The following is a 19185-nucleotide window of genomic DNA, read 5'->3' as shown; positions in this document are numbered from 1 at the left end:
AATAACAGAGAGCCAAGAAATTCATAGCCTGAGAATTTTCCTGTCTGGCTGGCTTGAACATCCCTCTGTGCAATTAACTGGCTTTTCTAAAGAGAGTAGATGCCACCTCTCCCCAAGATGTTCAGAGAGCAGAGTTCACAAGTGTCACCGGCTTTTCATTGTTGCTCACACAGGATGCACAAGCATAAGAATGGACAGACTCTAACAGTGTCTTATGCAACTAAGGATCATCCTCATTTATTCTTCCCTCACAACCCTGGTAAGACCATTTTATTTCCATGGGAAACCGTTTCAGAAGGTGGTAAATTCACAGGTATCAGCAGAATCGCAGCTGTTTAACACCTGCGTAAGGTGCTCAGTGCATTGCAGGATCACTTCTGAGCATTTAATGTTCTGGCAAACATTAAAAAAATTAATCCAAATTACAGTAACCACACAAAAAGGAATATTTCTTTTATAGAACATTTTCTGCAAGGGTGATCTTTATCAGTGTTCCCCAGGATTTGTAGCAGCCACATGGACAGTGGCTTTACACAGTGGATAAATATGGCCTTTCTCACATATATGCTTGAGAGTGAGGAAAAGTGCACCAACACTAGTAAGTTGCACAGTTTGTCCTAATCTATGTTTTATTCTTTCACATACACCTCAATTCGAGGGGAAAAGAAATAGATATCAGATGTGACAAGTGTATAGTTTTTTCCCCCTGATATCTGACTGTTCATTTTGCCTCGGAAGGGCTGGAGCACCTTTCAAAAGTTTTAGCCCTCTGTTTCTGAGGAACTTATCCTTGTGGCATGTCTGTCAGTTTTCACAGTGCTCAAGCAAGTCTTTGCAATTTTCACATAATGGCAGTTGTTGACAGGTTGTTAGGGCTGACAGTGAATATGTTTGAAAAACTGTCAAGCTGGTGAAAAAAATTAGAGGGAGAGAGAGGGAGCCTCCTTACATTTGTAACAGCATGTTAAACTGTAAATGCAGTCTCAAAATGCACAGGCCTACTTCCAGTCATGTTACTTGCTCTACAATGACAGCATATGAGAATATATGATCCTTAAAAATTAATGTCACATTGTCACATTACTACAAGACTGTTTACCTTTACAGAATTGATTCTACCTTTAACACTCAAGAAGAGCTGTTTCAAGGAAAGAAATTAATAGAAATATGGTGCTAGTGCTGCTAGCTTTTAATTAGCTTAACACCGCTTTTGCCAGAGGTATTATTGGCCCCCAAGAGCCCCTGGCAATGCACAGAACCTGGCTCCTGTCCAAATGCCATTTCCAGCACTGCACAGAGGTGGTATGGAAGGAGGTCTCCCCAAGCTCCTCAGCTGAAGAAAGGTGAGTGACCAAGAGCAGCTGTGGCCAAGGCCCAGCATTGAACATTCTTCCAGAGGCACCAGTATGAGGTTCTTTGTAAGTCTCTTGACTCAAAATTGTGACAGTGTCTTAAGAATCAAATAGTATGAATGGTGACATCTCTGTTTACATTGAACAGCAGTGTGCACCAAAACAGTCCCTTGAACAAAGCTGGTCAACACCTAGAGAAGCACAAATGTGGCAGAAGGTAAGTTATATTTTGTCTCATCATTTTAAGACAGGTTCTGCTCATTTGGAAGATCCTGCAATAGCAAGGTCAGTATCTGATGTTTAATGAAGAATTTCTTCTCTTACATGTTTTCATTATGCAACAACTCTGCAGGACTGATTTTTCTTCTTTGACAATTTTTAGAATCTAACTTATTTCTGTGAAAATGGAACTCACTGTGGTCTGTCACCCAAACTCTTCCTCACGTAACAGATTTCTTAAAATATTTTAAATTCAGCTTTTAAAGACTTGTTCTTGCAGTCTTTTTATAGCACTGCTTTGGTTAGCATTTCAAGGGGAGGACTGTGGATCCTGAGCACCCACAGTGTGAGGCAAGTCTATTTTGTCTAATACTGGAGCAGACTAAAATAACTGGGAAAAATAAAGGGCAGGTTAGCATCATCACAGCTATGAAATTATTATAACCATGATAAAGTACTATGTACAATAGTCACAAGACGACTGGTCTAAAATTTCTCTCAAGTGATAAGGTCAACTATGTAGAAGCAGTCTTCCAGTAGACAGGAGTTAAGTCTGCAATAAGATGTCCAGCAGAAAAATAAAGTTGTTAAAAAGAGGGAAATAACTAGACTGGATAAATCAGTGAAGGAAGAGAAGCCCAAATGTAATGTGGAAAAATTCATGGACTATGGATCTCCCAGGGTTATATGCAGCATCCAAGTAAACACGTTGGGACTTGGAAAGATAAAAATAAGACACAAAATAACACAGGAGATAATGAAAACAGAATAGTAAGGAAGATTAAATTTGTGTGGGAAAGAACATGACCAGGAAATATCTACTGTTGAGAGGAAGGAGACTCCGTGAGGGTGGGTTGGCATCCCAGACTGAGTCACTGGTGTCACAGAAGACTTCTTCCAGCTCCTGCTGAAGTCAAGAGAAGAACTCCCATTTATTTGAAGAGAAGCAGGATTAGGTCCTAATCCTTCTGCTTCACTATCCAGTAAAGTGAGGATAATAATTGTATTGACAGGTAATTCTGTCTCACAGGAGTATTCTGAGGATTACGTAGCGTCTGCACTGTGCTGTGAAATGCTAAGTGCTAAATATGATTATACAGGGATTTCCATCCAAAGATCTCAAAGCACTTTCCAAACATTAATAATTGAAGCTTTATAATACCCTTAGGACTGCACACGTAAAGAAGGCAAACAAGATTCAGGGCTCGGCAAAGCAGGCAAGGATTATTAAGACTTTTTTACAGTGGATAAACTGCACCACAGTGAGATGAGCCTAGAAGGCCAGACTCCTTCATACTTTGCACCAGAAAGATGTGTGTGGAATGAGAGGGTCAATCAGCTTTCGGAAGGAGCTGGATGGTTAAGGCCACAGCACAGAAGTGGAACACTGAGAAGACTGAGGAGAGCAAAAGAAAACAATAAACAAGCAAAACCCCACTTTTTTGGAGAGTGGCAGCATTTGTTTGTTTTTAGGTACATGAGCAAGAACCAATAGAAGACAATGCCTTAAAGCAGCAAAAAGTATAGGTTATTGGCAGGAGGTATAGCTACTACTAAGAACAACATCTATTCTTTGCCTCGCAGATTCAACAAAGAAGATAGAGAACACATGTCAGGACTCCGATTAATTTCCCAGGGGAAGAGCACACAGAGAAGGAAATTAAAATCATGTTCGAACAAGGAATCAAGAAATCAGAATGACTGAAGACTAGGTAAGACTTACAGATGGGGTAGGCTCCTCTCAGCTTCCGGAATAAAAAGCTAAGTATTTACAGAATCCTTCAAAATCATTTTGGTATCAGACAGTTACACAACCTGATCTGACACTGAAATGGACTTGCAGCTCAAGATGGGGAGGATGGTTTCAGGAAATGAGGCAGGCTTGACACACAAGAACGAACATAAATGTAATCAAAGACAGCTTCTGAGAACATTTAAGAATTCAGTCTTGTACAGGCTGACAAAAGAAAGATCTTGTCTAGCAAATATGCCTGAATATCAAAAATACGACTTGAAGTGGATGTGCTTCGAGTGTGTTACAGGGTTTGAACAGGGCCAACCAACCACTTCACAAAGTACTGATATTCTAGTACATTAAGTGTGACCTTCATCCGACAGACAAGCAAGACCTCGGAGCAAGGCAGCCTGGTATAGTGCTGCAGTGTTCAGATGAGGCATCACAGCAGATGCTGAACACGAAAGTTTGTCATCAGGACCAGTATTTGCAGGTGAGATGATTTCTCTTACAGGCTTCTGAGCTAGAGGGAGTGTAAAGACCAGGTCTGAAGGAAGCAGTAAGTGGAGCACACTGTCAGTGGTTACCTCAGCACTGAGAATCGCCGTTTCATTGCAGGAGTGAAAGGAAAGAAGAGTGTTGTCACCTCCTTCGTGTAACACAAAGTGTTTTGCACCAAGGAAATGAACACAAGTCCAAGATAGACAAACCAGATCTAACACAAGGTCTTGAAGAAAATACCGAAGTCTATACAAGCACAGATTGTTTTTATAGAAACAGAAAAGAGGAAATTGAGTAAAAGAGATGTTCAACACTGGAGGAATACAGAAGTCTTCCATAGTTACATCTCACCACAATTGCACACAGAATTATGGTAATAGATGTTTCAAGTGTTAGCTGAAAACTTGGTTCAGAAGTAAAACTGCTAGTCTAAAAGTGGGACTCCAGAATTATTCTTGGCTTAGCTTCATTTGGATTTAGATTTTGGTAAAGGAAAAAGCCTTTCCTTGGTAATTTCAGAGCTCAAGCCTTGAAATAAACACGGGAGAGCAGCACCTGAAAATTGGAAAGTGCTTTCACTCTCATTGCAGTCTCTTTTCTGGACTGGCTGCTCAGTTTTACTTTTGCTAAGTCTTTTTATGTCATGCCACATAATGTCGGGCACTTAGCTTGAAAACATTGTATCTAGTAATTACTTAAAGAGTGCTATGAACATACATAGTTAATACTGACCAAAAGGATAAACTCCACAACAGTATTCCCTCCTCTAATGTAATTAAATTAGAGCTGAGCAATAGGATTTGATACAGACAGAAGCCTCATGACCAGCTTTGTTACAAATAGACTATAAAAATTTTTGGTTCAAAGTGATCTGAAAATACAGATGATTTAAGGGTTTTCCTACTTAAAACCCTTTTAGGCTCATTATGAAAGATAGAAGAGGTCCAGAGAAAATATTTTGGAAGTACTCAGGAAACAGTATCCTCTACATCTGAGGATCCAAATCAATTTCCCTTCAGGTCAGTGTGAATGTTTCCATTCATTTTCAAGGGATCATTGTGAAAGACAAAAATGAAGTTTATATAAACGAAGATGAAATCTCCTTTTAATCCCAATTTCCTACACTTCCCCACTACCAACTGACTTCACTAGCAACAGGATTGGGATTAATAATTGATGATATAAATGATAAAATATAACATGGTTCTTTGATTCCTAAGTGAAATTTGGCATCTCCATCACCCAGATGCTTTTTGAACTCAGCCTATTTGGTAAGAAGCTGATGACCTGTGACATACACAGGCTGTTCTTATTCCGAACTAGACTGCTCTAAATTCAGATTTCATAAAATCTGACCCTGTTGAAGTAAAGAAACATGTCAGGTATCAAACATTCATTTTGACATTTCTAACCAACACATGAGATTTGCAAGATTAAGGCATTTTCCAGCATCAAGACCATGGACTTCTTATCCATTATTCTTTCACAAATAACATGTACATTAAAAACACAATTGTTCAGCCTCCAATTTGTAATGGATTTCTATCATTAGGATTTAATTACACAGGATTGGACTTTGGTATTTTAAAATTATAGATTTTCTCTATTTTTCACAATACTTAGGAAATCATTTAAGCTACAGGCTGTATTATCCTCACATTGACAAAGTTTAAGTACTACCATCATAAACCTAGAATATTGGACTTCAGATTGGATAATTCCTGCTATTTAGAGTACAAGAAATAAATTGTCTCAGTTAAATGTAAACAGTTGTATTAAGAAGTAACTAACAAAAGCTGCACATTCACCTTCCTAATACATTTCTTCCTTAATATTTCTGCAGTACATGTCATGTTTGCCATCACTCACTAGTTTGTCCCAAAAAGAAGTGCAGACATTGTGTTTCACACACAGATCCCTAGCTCTGATAACCTAAGACAACAACATTAGGAAAATTTTTCAAAAGTATATAAAATAAACAGCTTTTTTCCTATTCTAAAATAAGCACCTTTTTTTTTGTTCTTCATTGCCATTAACAAGGAACTTGTGATCTAATAAATGTCACAATCCGTTTCATTTAATTAAAATAATAAATATTATACAGTAATGTAGATTGACATTTATATCTTCATTTACGTGAAGTTGGATTTATGGTCAATGCTTTATTTGATGGAGGCCACAAATAATGGCTATTAAACTGCCACAGGATGGACACAAGATCACATTAATGAAATTAGACAAGGCAAGGCACTGATATATGGAGCCCTCCTGCTAGAAAATAAAGTAAGTCATGTCCAAAGCAGATGTTTTCTTTGGCTGCAGTTTAAGTTTGCTAAATTTTCAGTGGGCAGTTTAACTTCACATACACAAAGGTGGAAAGGAACACAGCTCCCGTGACAATGCCTTTCAAGATATATTGCAATTAATGCAGCACATGAGCTCTGCTTCCCTTGTCAAACACATTCATGCAAGAATGATTCTTAAGTGTAAAGAAACATCTAATGTAATACTAATTATTAAATTTGTTACAAAGCCTGAAATAAGGCTTTTGGGTCTATTGGTGCAATAAATACCTCATCTGTATTTTGCTTATTAAGCATCCAGCCAGGAAGCTACCTACAGATACACTCAAATTCTTCAGGGCTTTTCCTTTCATTTTTTTAAAAAATAGAATATAGAACGAGCTTTGGAATATTGGTATAAGGTTATTGCAGGGCAAGCAGAAGGGATCAGAGGGAAAGGACATTTCCACAAGGGAAGGCTCTCCTCTTACCTCTGAGCTGCACCCTTACCACCTTTTCTAGCCCATCCTGGAACATGATGCACTGGGCGATATCGCTTCTCACTCCGAAGTTCTCCACAAAGGACAGTACTGCAGTATGTATCCTTACAGTGCCTGCTTAACAAATCAGGCTAGTCCATAGCTCTGCTGCACTGAATAAATAATCCCAAGTAGCAGAACATTGTGAAAAATGAAACAAACTTGCCTTGTGGGCAAATTATCTAACTGGATGCTGTGTGTTAAGTTCAGATAAACATTCAGTTACATGGAACAGCATCTCAAAGTTTGATATTTATCTTTGTGGATTTATTTTCACCTCAGGATCTTCATGTGCCACGCTAATATGTTGCCACACAGGTTCAGGAGGAAAAAAAAAGTAGTAAATCAGGCACAGACATTTAAGGGAGGCAACAGACAAAAAGACCCAAAACAATGAAAGTCATTATATATTCTGCTTCTGAACTAGACAAATAGCTTTTTTAAGCTATGGCTTCTACAGAACGGCTTGGTTTGGTCATTTATGCTAAAACTCAAACATTACAAGCCTAAGGGTCTGGTCTAAATAACAATACCTTCATTAATCAATTTTTAACAGCTGAGAGCCTATTTCTGGCTCTAGAGAGGAATGCAATATAGTCAGCTGAAATTTGGCCTCACATTGCTCAGGCTCAGGTGAAAATGACACTGCAAATAATTTAGACATCTCTGGACAATTTATTCCATAAATTGTCCAGATTCTTGATCTATTTATCACAGGGGATGGAGCTGATTTAACTAACAACTTTACCTGCCTTATTCCAGAATAATTTCTCCATTCTGCTTCAAATTCTCCCTTGAACGAAATTAATTTCCGTACACAGATAAATCTGTGCTTGGGTTTCTTGAGAAAACAGCTGCAGATAAATCCGAGGCCTTAGGCACTTCTACTTCCAGACCACAAAAATCACCCAGTGATGAAATATTGTTGGCGCAATGTGTGACTTGAGCCATTTGTCAGATGCAGTACCAGGTCTGAAGAAGACACAGTCCCTTCCCAAGAGTCCTGCTGGATGGGCTAAATATACAGACTACGCTACCCGCTCCATCCTGCATGTGATTGACCTTTCAGAGCCTTGGTGTTCTGCACAGTGATGCAGGCCTGGGCAATACCACAGCCACGCTTGTCCTCACTCCCTCCACAGTGAGGGCAGGCCCAAAGCAATCTCTGCCCCACGCAGAAGACCAGAGACAGGTGGTAGGTCAGCCTTCACAGGGACAGGATGTGAAATCATTGGATGGCCTTAAGTAAACCAAGAACACAATATCACCCCTTAGGTCTGTCCTTTGAGCCTAAGGGATTGTGATCTATGATCCCCCTACCTGCAGCCCCAGGGAAAGAGCAAAACTATCATTTTATCAGGGTATTTCCCTTTTTCTCTGTACCCTTATCCCCCTGGAGACACTAAGGGATGCTGTGCGTACAGGACACACCTGGGTTTATGTGGGGTACAGCAAGGGATGTGATGGCCATAAGCATGCAGGTACTCATGCACACCACCGCCAGCTCCAATGTCCCTTCAGCCCACTATGGCAGGAAGGAAAACAGACCCCACACCACCAGCACATTTTCAATGCCTCACTACAAAGCACCACACAAAGGTTTTATTGCTTGAGAGCACTGTGAGAGAAGTTAGCAAAGAGTTCATTAGTTGGGACTAATTTTTTTCAGTTTATCTTCAAATGTGTTTATTCAGCATTAACTCAAAATCTGATCTCTGAGGCACATCCCAACTCAGGGTCTTTGCAATGAGCACCCACTTTGGTGGATTTCTACCTGGCTCCCTGCATCAGACTCCCAAGGTTTCTGAGGATGACTGTTACTCAACAAGGGACAAGTGCGCCTCAAGCTTTCCTCAGATCAAACCTACATACAGTACCCACTTCTCTAACAGCACATGCAGCATCTTTTCCCTGTTGCCATTACTCTCTAGGTTTGTCTCACGCATCTTACTCCTCCACACTGCAAGGCTGAGTTGAACAATTTTCATTGACATGCACATCTGCATTGCACTAAAATCCTAGAAAATCAGGGTAAATTGAGAAGAACAGGCCTGGGCTGCATAGTTGAAAGCAAAAGAGCAGCTAAAACACCAAAATCATGCTTATCTTAATGAAGGACTGAGCCCTTCATTTTGGTAAACTTTCTAGGCAAGTTGTGTTCTCTGCTACATCTGCCACATTAAAGGTAACCTTTGGTAAAAGGAAAGGAGTTCCTCTGGCACACAAAACCCATATCACATTTCAAGAGTAAGCAATGTGTAATTGTCAAGCATAAAGCAGACATCTCACAACATGCTGTTATTTTATGCATACACGTAATGCTGACGAAACTAAAACCAACAGCATAGCAGCTTCAGGAAGAGAAGAGCCCAAGACACCTGCAAACGCTGTTCTTTTGTTCTCTCCCATTTGGGCACAACATTCTGCTAAGTCAACCCTTCAGGAAAGGGCTTCACAACATTAAGTGTTTGTATCAGCTCGTGCAGATGAGTCATTAAAACTCAAAAGCCAAGCATCACTCATTCCTTTACAGATTGAGACTTCTGGATAAAAAAAATAATAAAATCCCTGTCTGTATCAAGTTTCTGTACCAATGACCTTAGTCAAACATCCACACACAAAGCCATGTTACAGTCCTGCTGAAATCCAAAGGAATGTTGCCACTGTGGTGCTGAACCTACCAAGTTTCAGCTCAGTTATATTACCAGTCAGGCTACCGAAAAAACAGGGTTGCTTTAAACAAACCCAATTGCCTTTACAAGCAACACTGCTTCCCATTTTCCTTGTTTACCATGCGAAAGTTAGGGCAACATTCCTCCTGTCAGGCTGCTCAGCATGAATAATAGATATGTCATTTTTTAACTGTCAACAAAGTATCTGTAAGAGGTGCACTTGGTCCTTTTGACTATCTACAGCAAACTGGTTATTTGGCATCGCACAGGGATCACTTTTTTAGCAATTTCTTTGCTAGTTTTAAGAGACGTACGTTTTAAACCATAGAAATAATTTTACTCACACTTTATTACCCTTATGTAATATTTAATTATCTCCTCTCCTACTCCCTTGCTTCAGTGACAATTTGCTCAATGATGTGTCAAGGAGATGGAGAAAACAAAACAAATGAGGTCAAATCTGTGCAATAATAGGCTGGTGTTTATTTACCAAGGGCCAAAGCCATAGCAGCTGCAAATGGTATGACTCCTGTGCAGGCAGCTTGGCTCTGCTGACTTACACCAGCTGTGGACTAAAACACAACTGCTGAGAAACAGATTACATTGCTGTAATCTTAAATGTAAACCAGGTGATATTTCAGATACAAACAGTAAAGACCTTACAGGAGAGCTGAAGCTGTATTGATAGGGTGACAAATACTCTGTACAGAAGAGAACAAGTTTGAGTGTGTAAATGGCCATGCTTCCCCTGGAGCCCAGCTCAGGACCACCCACCATGGTGGTGTGGTCTTCACTGCTTCCTTTGTAACAGTTTGTCTCAATTCTATCTTCTCTTCAATAGTCTGTTCAGACAGGGCTTCAGCATCGCTCTTCTCTCAGCGGCACCTCTGTGGCATTTGGCAGACTCACCCCTACACTGGCACAACGGAGAGGACAGTGACCTCCAGTATGTGGTGGTGGAGAGGGAATGGCAATTTGACCATTTCCATGACCATGCTCTAAACCAGGTACATGAAGTGAATATTCTTCAAGAATATGTAACGACTGATGGAGACTGAAGAGCTTGACTACACAAAAAGCTCAACAGGAAAGCCAGAGTAGGCAATGGGAGCAGGAGTCAAGTGGCGGTAGGAAAGGAGGAAGCCTCTGAAATCAGATCAGCCACAACAGCATTATTGCTGATGTTTCAGTAAGTCATGGGTTATGGCTGGGGTTCAAGGACCTCAAATTTGAGGTTTCCATCATGGTGGACACACAGTACAGTGATTTAGTAGTTAGGTGCATTTGTTCAGAGCAAGAGAAAAGGTCCCTTTAAAAAAAACCCAGCTAACTACTTGCTACGCATTAGAGTTTTCATTCTTGATAGCACCACAAGAGCTCAAAAAGTGATAGGAGACATTGGGGGAAATTAGGATAGAAATGGGGAAAAAAAAGGAAAGAATAGACAGCCCTAAGAATGAGGATACCATTACCATAACTTGACAGACCATTAAAAAAGGTCAGTATGCACTTTAAATATATGAACAAATTAACAGAATACACCATGTTCAGCTACATGTTAAGAGGCATTAATGAGAATGAGAATAGCTTGCAGTTTGGTTTACTTAGCTCTTTAAATAAACATGGGCTATTGGAAATGTTATACAACAATGCAAGCACCCTAAGTGTAGCTCCAACTCCTGTCATTCCTGCAGATGAGTTACAAATCTACAAGAACTTGTCTGCTCCATGCTTGCAGCCACCGCTAAACTTAAATTAGTAACTATGTAGGCCTCTTCCAAGGCATATCAGAGACCAGCTGTGCAAGGACCTGTCACCTTCTTGTCAGTGAAAGTTTTCTGTCCAAAGAACTTTCGTCATCCCCCATTCCTCAAGTAGCTGGATGTCACTTGAAGAGACAGCTGAAGTCACTTGCAATGAATGGTCTCAAATCAGAGCTCACTGCCCTTGTCACAGAAAGTCTCACCCCGCAGCTAAAACTGTCACTGATCATGTTTAGATATGTACGCTGAGGTATCAGATTAGAAAAGAGTATGCACGAGATGGGAGTTTAAAAGAGGCCAAGTTGCAAGGAAAATCTTAATAGGGAGAATCGAGGGCTTGAAGGGTTAGCCCTTTTCCAAACCCAATTTATATTTCCCATCAAATCCAATAAAAAATATCTAGCTTCTAAAAACAGCATGTTTCCAACCAACATATTCAAGAAGAAGCTAAAACTTTAAGTACTTTGGCCAGAGAGCATGTAGATTGCTAGGATATTATGGCATCTCTGCAGCAAGTTACTTCATTAATAGGAAAATACCCAAAAGGCATATTCTGACCTGAAGATTAATGCTCAAAATGGTGGGTGCATGTGCTATAGTTAAAAAAAAAGAATGAAAAAGTGTATTAAATTGGTATATTATTAAGAAACTCTTGAGAATATTGTAACATTTGCTTTGTGTCTAAGCCTCCTGCTTACATTAGCAAGACAAGCATTGTCTACCAGTTACAGAAGAGATGGAGCCACCCAGGCTCCATAGTTGCTTTCCCAACTCATGTACCAACTTATAGGTGACTTGTTTAGACTCTCACTAACTTCTAGGAAACCCAGCTTAACCATTGGCAGACCTCTTTGCCCAGGCCTGCCAAAGAGCACTTGAGGACACATTTCTAAAACTGCCCTCAACACTAAAAATAGCCAAGTGAAGTTGGGTTGCAGCTGCTAGTAGAGACACAAAGAACACAGAAACATCCAGAAGATGTTCATTATTTTCCTACATAATGTCACCTTACACTTGTCTAAGACATTGCCATACCAATACGTCACAGGGGGTAGATCCCAGGTAATGCTCAGCAGATTTACCTATGCTACACTGCAACCTCTGGTGCTCCTGGGGGCCAGACCCAGAGCAGTGCAAGAGCAGCAGATCTAAAAGATGGCACTTCCAGTCCAGCAGCTTCAGAGCAAGGGTTTCTCTGCTATGCACCTCCTCAGAAGGTGAATTTTAGCGTGGCAGTCAGCTAAACGCATGGGTAGTGGCTTAGTCAACAGCTCCAGAAGGCATTCAGATGAGGAGGCAGGTATGCTTTCTCCTCTGTACATAGTACCACCTAAACAGCAGGAAATAACCAGGTAATTCTTGACAAATCTCAAATCCTGGTGCAGCCTGGGAAATAAGACATGTTCGAGCTTTCACTGATGCCTGTCCAGTTCTCCTTCAAGGATTTGGCCATAATAGGTGGGCTCATTTGTTTTAAAGTTGATCTAGCAAGTACCTTATTTTCCATATATAAAATGCCATCTTCACTCAGCAGCATTACAAGCTTCTTTTACCTTGCACTATTGGATTGAAAGAAGAAAAATTGTTCCAACTACATATTTAAAGATGATTTGCCTTGTTTCTTGAAAACATGGCCAGAGCAATTTTAGTCTAAATTTCATATACCAAAATTCTTTCTACGAATGAAGCTCAGACTGAAGGGACTGAATTCCAACTTAAATATATTTGTTTCCATTTTGCCTGCAAAAACAGCAGGTAAATTTTATTTAAAAAAAAACCCTAAATATGCAAGAGCTTGCTTCAGAAGAGAAATCCAATTTTAGCCCAGGAAATTTTATTCCTCATTTTCCAGGCTCCCCAAAAATCACAAGCCTGTACAAGACAGACTTACAATCCAAACTGAGACTGCAACCAGCTTTTACAGGTTTTACTGCTGATGAGTCCTTGAAATGCCAACTGCAGGCTTAGAACCTCTAGGAGCTACCACTATCCACTTCACATTGAAGAGGTCCTGGTGGGATACCAGAATTGATCCACAAACCCCTCCCATGGAAGGTGGCTCAGAGAACACAGACAATGAGGTGCTCATGAAACTCAGAATGGCACCTAGAAGCAACTACAGCTATCTCAAAGGAATCTGGATTTATCTCAACACAAAGGAAGGTGGCCTTTGTTTTAGACAAAGGCTGCATCAGTTCAGTGATTACACCGCTAAACAGTCTTCCTTAAAATCATCAATAAACTATTAACTCCTTGAACCAACCAGACCAGCATGGGGAAGTGTATGTGTCTCTCAGGCCAGGGTGCAAAATGGAACAAAGTGAACTTGGAAGAAAGCAACAAGCTTCATCTGGCTTCAACCAGCTTCCCTGAGACCTGGGACACCCAGCATCATGAGGGCAAGCACGTAGAGACCAGCAAAGGAGATGAACATCTGCACTGCGATCTAGCTGCGGGGTGCAATCACTGCAGCGTGTTTGGTTTGTGGTGTCAGAACATTGCTGTGCTACTCCAATGAAACAAAATCCCATGCAACACTAAATGTCTACAAATAAGAAAGATTTATATTAAAGCATTAAACTCTGCTCATATGGAATATTTTAAAACCTGTCCAGAGAGTATTAGACTGGAAGGTATAACCACTGACCCCAAATAGGAGCTCCTGGACACTCAGCCCTTTTGAAAATTAGGTCACTGCCTTAGAAACCTAAACAGTCTAAGGATCCTAACTGTAGGCTCCTATTTTTGAAAGTCCTTGGTCTTTAATTTTCATTGCATGGTAAACAAAGCATCTTTTTTTCTTTCCCACTAGAAAGTACTCCGGGTTCAGAAGTTTATTGGAAACATAGCTGACATCCAAATCAACACAGACTGCAAAAACAACAGGGCTGACAAGACAGAACACTTTCAAAACATCACACTGATCATTACAACAGCAGAGCAAAACATTCATATCGTAAGCTTTTGCAGTCAAGGACTCTGCTCTAGCTGGGTATAGCTCTTTAAGCAACAGAAACCTGGGAAAATAGACTTTGAAGATAAATAGATGGATTTGCTTTCCAGCAAACAAATACAGGATCAACAAAATTGAACATGATGACTATTCCATAGGCAACAGTGAGGCTGCCATGCAGATTTTCAGAAATGTCACTATAGCAAATAAGCCTCTGTTTTGCTCTTGGGAGGAACAGAAAGTGAGAATGAGCAGATAACAAAGGACACTTTGGCAAAAAAAAAAGATTGAAAAGAAGCAGCTCCCCACCACTAAGCTCCATTTTCAGTTGGCTGCCTCGCTCAGATCCAGGGTGGACAGGGTTGTAGCTTTAACAACGCAATCTTTTTCCAAAAATTTTCAAACAGAGAACCATGATTTTAACACTATGCAAGAGAGAACCAAAGCCTCAAAAATAGTAATTCAGCTTTAATAGAAGGGGCTCCTATTTGCAAATGGTGTTTGGAGTAAAACCACTCCAGTCCCCCTGAACCCAAACCCATTACTGGTGAAAGCCTCATTTGTCTGATCCAGACTGAAACCAACAGCAGATTTTTTTTTTTTTACACTGATAAGATGGGAGATACTTTTTGAATACTGAAGGGTCTTTCTTCAACTTCCACATGAGAAATAACTCCCTACAAATACAAACTTCATACATTTTAGTGACGTGAGTGCCCACAGTCCTTTCACAAACAGACCTACTAATGATCTCCACAGGAGTAACACACACAGAGAATCAATACTGTTGACACTGTATTAATAGTGTGCAGATATACTATGCCTGATGCATGAGCATAAGTAGTAATATTTGGCAGTTTGGTCTTCAGATTTGATAACTTGGAGGTGCTGGGTCCTTCACTATTTGTATTGTTTCATTCCTGCATTCTTTTTCGGTGCAATGACTTTGACCTGGCAAACACCTTTTCCTCACCAGAGTATGTATATTTACAGCAAGGAAACTAAAAAGCATCATTCCCTAATGTCTACACAAGGCAGCTTAGCAGTAAAGCATATATTTATTATCGTGTCACATACTGTACCAGTATAGTTAAATATCTGAGTTTGTCTGTATTCCCATTATAAACCTGACCATAAAAGTGTGTTTTGAGCGAGACTTAACAAGTCAAAGGCCCTGATTCTCCTCACTCAAAGCAATATAAATCAGGAGTTAGTGCACACATGGCATGCATGAGAAAGACTCAAGGTTCTGGGGGGAAAAAGAAAGGATGCTTTGCATACATGATGCTCAATTTGCAGACATTCACACATATTTCAGCTCCACTCAGCTCTCACACTCGTAAAAGCATTTACAGGAGCTTCATACGTGATCTTCCTCACATTTAACAGAGCTGAATACTCTGTGCTAACTCCAGGCTTACCTGCCCCTGAAACAGGATCATATTGGTGAGACCATTTAATTGAAAGGGTCAAGTTTGAAAGTTGTGTTTTCAATGAAAGACAAATCTGAAACAAACACGGGACTATAAAGATAGGAATTTCCAGACCTTTACCCCATCGCTGCCAACAATTTGATGAGAGTTCACTTACTGTTCTGATTATCACACATTCACCAATTTTTATCTGAGGACACCAGCACTTGCTTACTTTTCACACTGGGGTGTTGCAAAGATCCAGCGACGTTTCCACGTGTTGCACATTAGAGAAGTGCTAAGCAGTTATAGTGCCTGATTTAATGCTCCCTTTTCTGGCAGCTGGGGTAGAGTTACAATTTTCATTCTAAGCTTACCTCGTATCGCTTGTCTGGGTAGAGTAAAGGTCTCTCCTTAGCTACATATCACACAGCATAGATATTCCAAACCGGTGAATTTCAGGCCAGAAATATAAAAGCAAGACAGCATGACATGCATGCTGGTGAACTTTAAGGAGCAAAATCAACCCCACACACGTGTTTTATTCGTTTTTCCTGTATATCTTTCAGTTTTTGCTGCCTTAGTTATTCTGTCCATCTCCCTCCTTCACCAGACTCACTGGCTCACCAAGGTCCCACTGCTGTATATGACATCACACATCACAATCCCCGTGGTAACCACTGTGTTGTCACAAACAATATCGTAGAAGGAAGAGGGGGAATAGACTTAGAAAAAAGTATTTACACACAAATATCTTGGCAATCAAAAAAGGCTGGGAAAGGAAATGCACAAAAAAGCCTATGACAGCTTAATGAGGTTTTGGTAACACACTGTAGTTTTCCAACTGTGCTCAAGTGTGATCTTGGTCCTTAAAATCTGATTTTCCTTACTTTTATAGACTTAAAAGAACTACATCCATTTTGCTCAGCACAGCAATCTGAAAGTTCACATGTCTGATTTTATTATTTAATGTGTAGGAAGAATTGCATTTCAACGCCTGCTGAAGAAACTGCCTTTTATAAAGACAGTCTACAGAGATATGTTTGGAATTTTAAATCCTGGTGTTTTGCTTTTTCTTTAATCTTTTATTAATGGTTTGTGTTCCCATTACTCCAAACTGAGCATTAGGTTGCTGGGGAAAAGCGCCAATCAAATGTGTACAGCGACTGGAACTTATTTGAAAATAAAGGAGGGTTAGCTGATCAAAATCTGTATTTCTGAGATTTAGGCCTGTGATGGACATCTTGCATCGAAGGAAAAAAAATAAGAAAAAAGGGAATCATTTTGACAGCAGCAGGTTGGGAGGCAGTGAGAGAGACTCAAAACCGGCTCCTATTTTGCTTTAATTCTGACTGATCGATCTCAAGAGGTTACAACAGAACCAAATTCAAATGCCATTTACTTTATTGTGACAGAGATAGGCATAAATTAATTCTGCTGGCTGACCTGGCCACAGGTCCTCCTGGGGTCCCTCCTCACAGCTCATTCTTGCCAAAGATTTGTGTAATTTGTTTGAGTCATGAGGGATAATGGCCATGATTTGCTTATTTGAACTCAGCCTATGAGAGAAAGGAAACCAAAACTATTTCTGTCAATACTGACAGCTAAACCTCCATTTTCTGTCCTTCCTCTGGAAACCTAAGCACTTGCTTGCCACTGAGTTATAACTATGTCCAAAGATTATAGAAAACAATTGAAATAGAACTGTGAGGTAGAAAACAGCTACTTACACCTCCCCACCTTACCTTCCCCAAGCCCTGGTTAACCTGGCTGCACACTAACAGAGTTCCTCACTCTACACAACCTCCCAGGATAAGAGGTAGTTGGTCACATTGGTTATTTCCCCATGAGAAGACAGCCCAAGCAGAAGTGATGCTGTGGTATGTCTTCACATTTTGGTGGGGACAGTGCTCTACTCTATAGAAGTATTTAGCAGGGCCTTCCAGAACATGTATTCAACTGCTATTACTACTATTAGAGCACACTCTCTTTTGTTTTCTCCAAAGATTTCTTATTAATCCTTCTTACATCATTATGATATGAAGTTTTATCACTGCCAAGGAACTCTGGATTTAAAGTTGCCTACAAGAACCATTTTAACCTGGGCAATCATGTCTGGATTCTAAGGTTGGTAATGTTATTGAAAACAGCAGTAAAATATTAACACTTCACCTTTTTCTTTGTTCACCTGAGTGAGGAGCTGTGTAGATACCACATAGGAACCATATGTAACCATGACTTTTAAAAAACAAAGTCAAAGATAGGATAGGCAGTAGGAAGCAACACCACAGTATTCCCTTCCTTAGAATTCCCATAAAAAAAGCTTGCTGAGGTCATTGGCACAGACAGGTAAAAGGTCAAGCATGTCCCATGAATTCTCTGTTAACACTATAGACACAAAACTTAAAGCCAAATACTGTGAAATCTCTAGGAACAGTGTAACATTTGAGCAGTTAAAACCCAGAAAAAGTCCCAGCCCCAATTTTTCTTTGAAAGCCCTAGAGTGCCAAGGATAAGGCATGGCATTCCAACAATGCTGGGGTTTTGCATTTGAAGCATGGATTATAGGTCTAATATTCACTCTTCACCACATCCTGCTTACAGATCTCAAAACCAACACTTCTTTGTTTTAAAGATACTCTCTGTACTGTAAAGCAGAGTATCAGCTTGGCCTACACAGAATTGGAACCTCCTGAACAGGAACATGTGAAATGCTTTAAAAATATTTTAGATGAAGAAATTGGAATGCTTCAACACTGTAAAACAGGGAAGTATAAAAATGAGAGTTCACCATTAATCCAATTCAGCTTCTCTCTGCCGCTGTACACTCAAATCTGCCTTAAGACACATGGGTAGGGTAGCCCAACTGAAAAAGTGAACAACATATTTTGAATTTTATCTGATCCATATATTTAAGTTAAAAATTTGAAGATCATGATTTCTTCTATTTTCCTAGCCAACATCTTAGTATTTGAGCTAAAAGCAAAAAGTGTCAAAATTAGCTCTATAGCAGTAACACAGCGTTTCAGTACTCAGTGAAAACATTCTTTATTACACAGAGCCAACAAATGATTAAAAATATAAGAAACACTGACAAAATCTTAAACCTGCAAGGGGTGACAAACAGAGCATAAGAAAAATCAAAAGCGATTAAGCAAAGGTGACTCATCTTGCAATTAAAAGAAATGGCCATTAGTTACCTCAGCAAAATTCTACTGGGGCCATTTGCAGCTTGAAAAGAGACTCCTTAAAACCACAATTGAAATGGATTTCTAATAAAACATTATTAAAAGCAGATATGCTTATAAATATTATTTTTTCTCAATTGGTAGTAGGATCAGCTGTCTGTTCTGCAAACCTCTTCTGCCCATACAAATCAGGTCATTTTTCAGTGGTTTACAAACAGTGCACAGAGTGCTATAATCACACCCAGAGTGTACAGAACATAATACATGAGCTACAAAAAGTGCCTTGAGTTCCAGCTGTGCTTTTGGTGTGACTTTACCTGCTCACTTCTTAACATCTCTCTTTGGTGGACAGTTGCTGTGCTTATGAATCTTCCCAGGATTCAAAAACACTTTAAGCGTTCAGTCCCAAGGTCTAGACCTTGCCTACTTACACACATTACAGTGCAACATAATCTTCTTTATACAAAGTATCCAAAAATGTCCTTTTAGATCCCCATGTATACAACACAGACCCAGGTTTAAAGTGCTATTAAACATCCCAAGTACAGATTTTAAAACAAACTCAGCAG

The sequence above is a fragment of the Gallinula chloropus genome (genome assembly GCF_964237585.1).
Source record: "Gallinula chloropus genome assembly, chromosome: 13".
Lineage (NCBI taxonomy): Eukaryota > Metazoa > Chordata > Aves > Gruiformes > Rallidae > Gallinula > Gallinula chloropus.
This window is presented reverse-complemented; position numbering follows the sequence as displayed.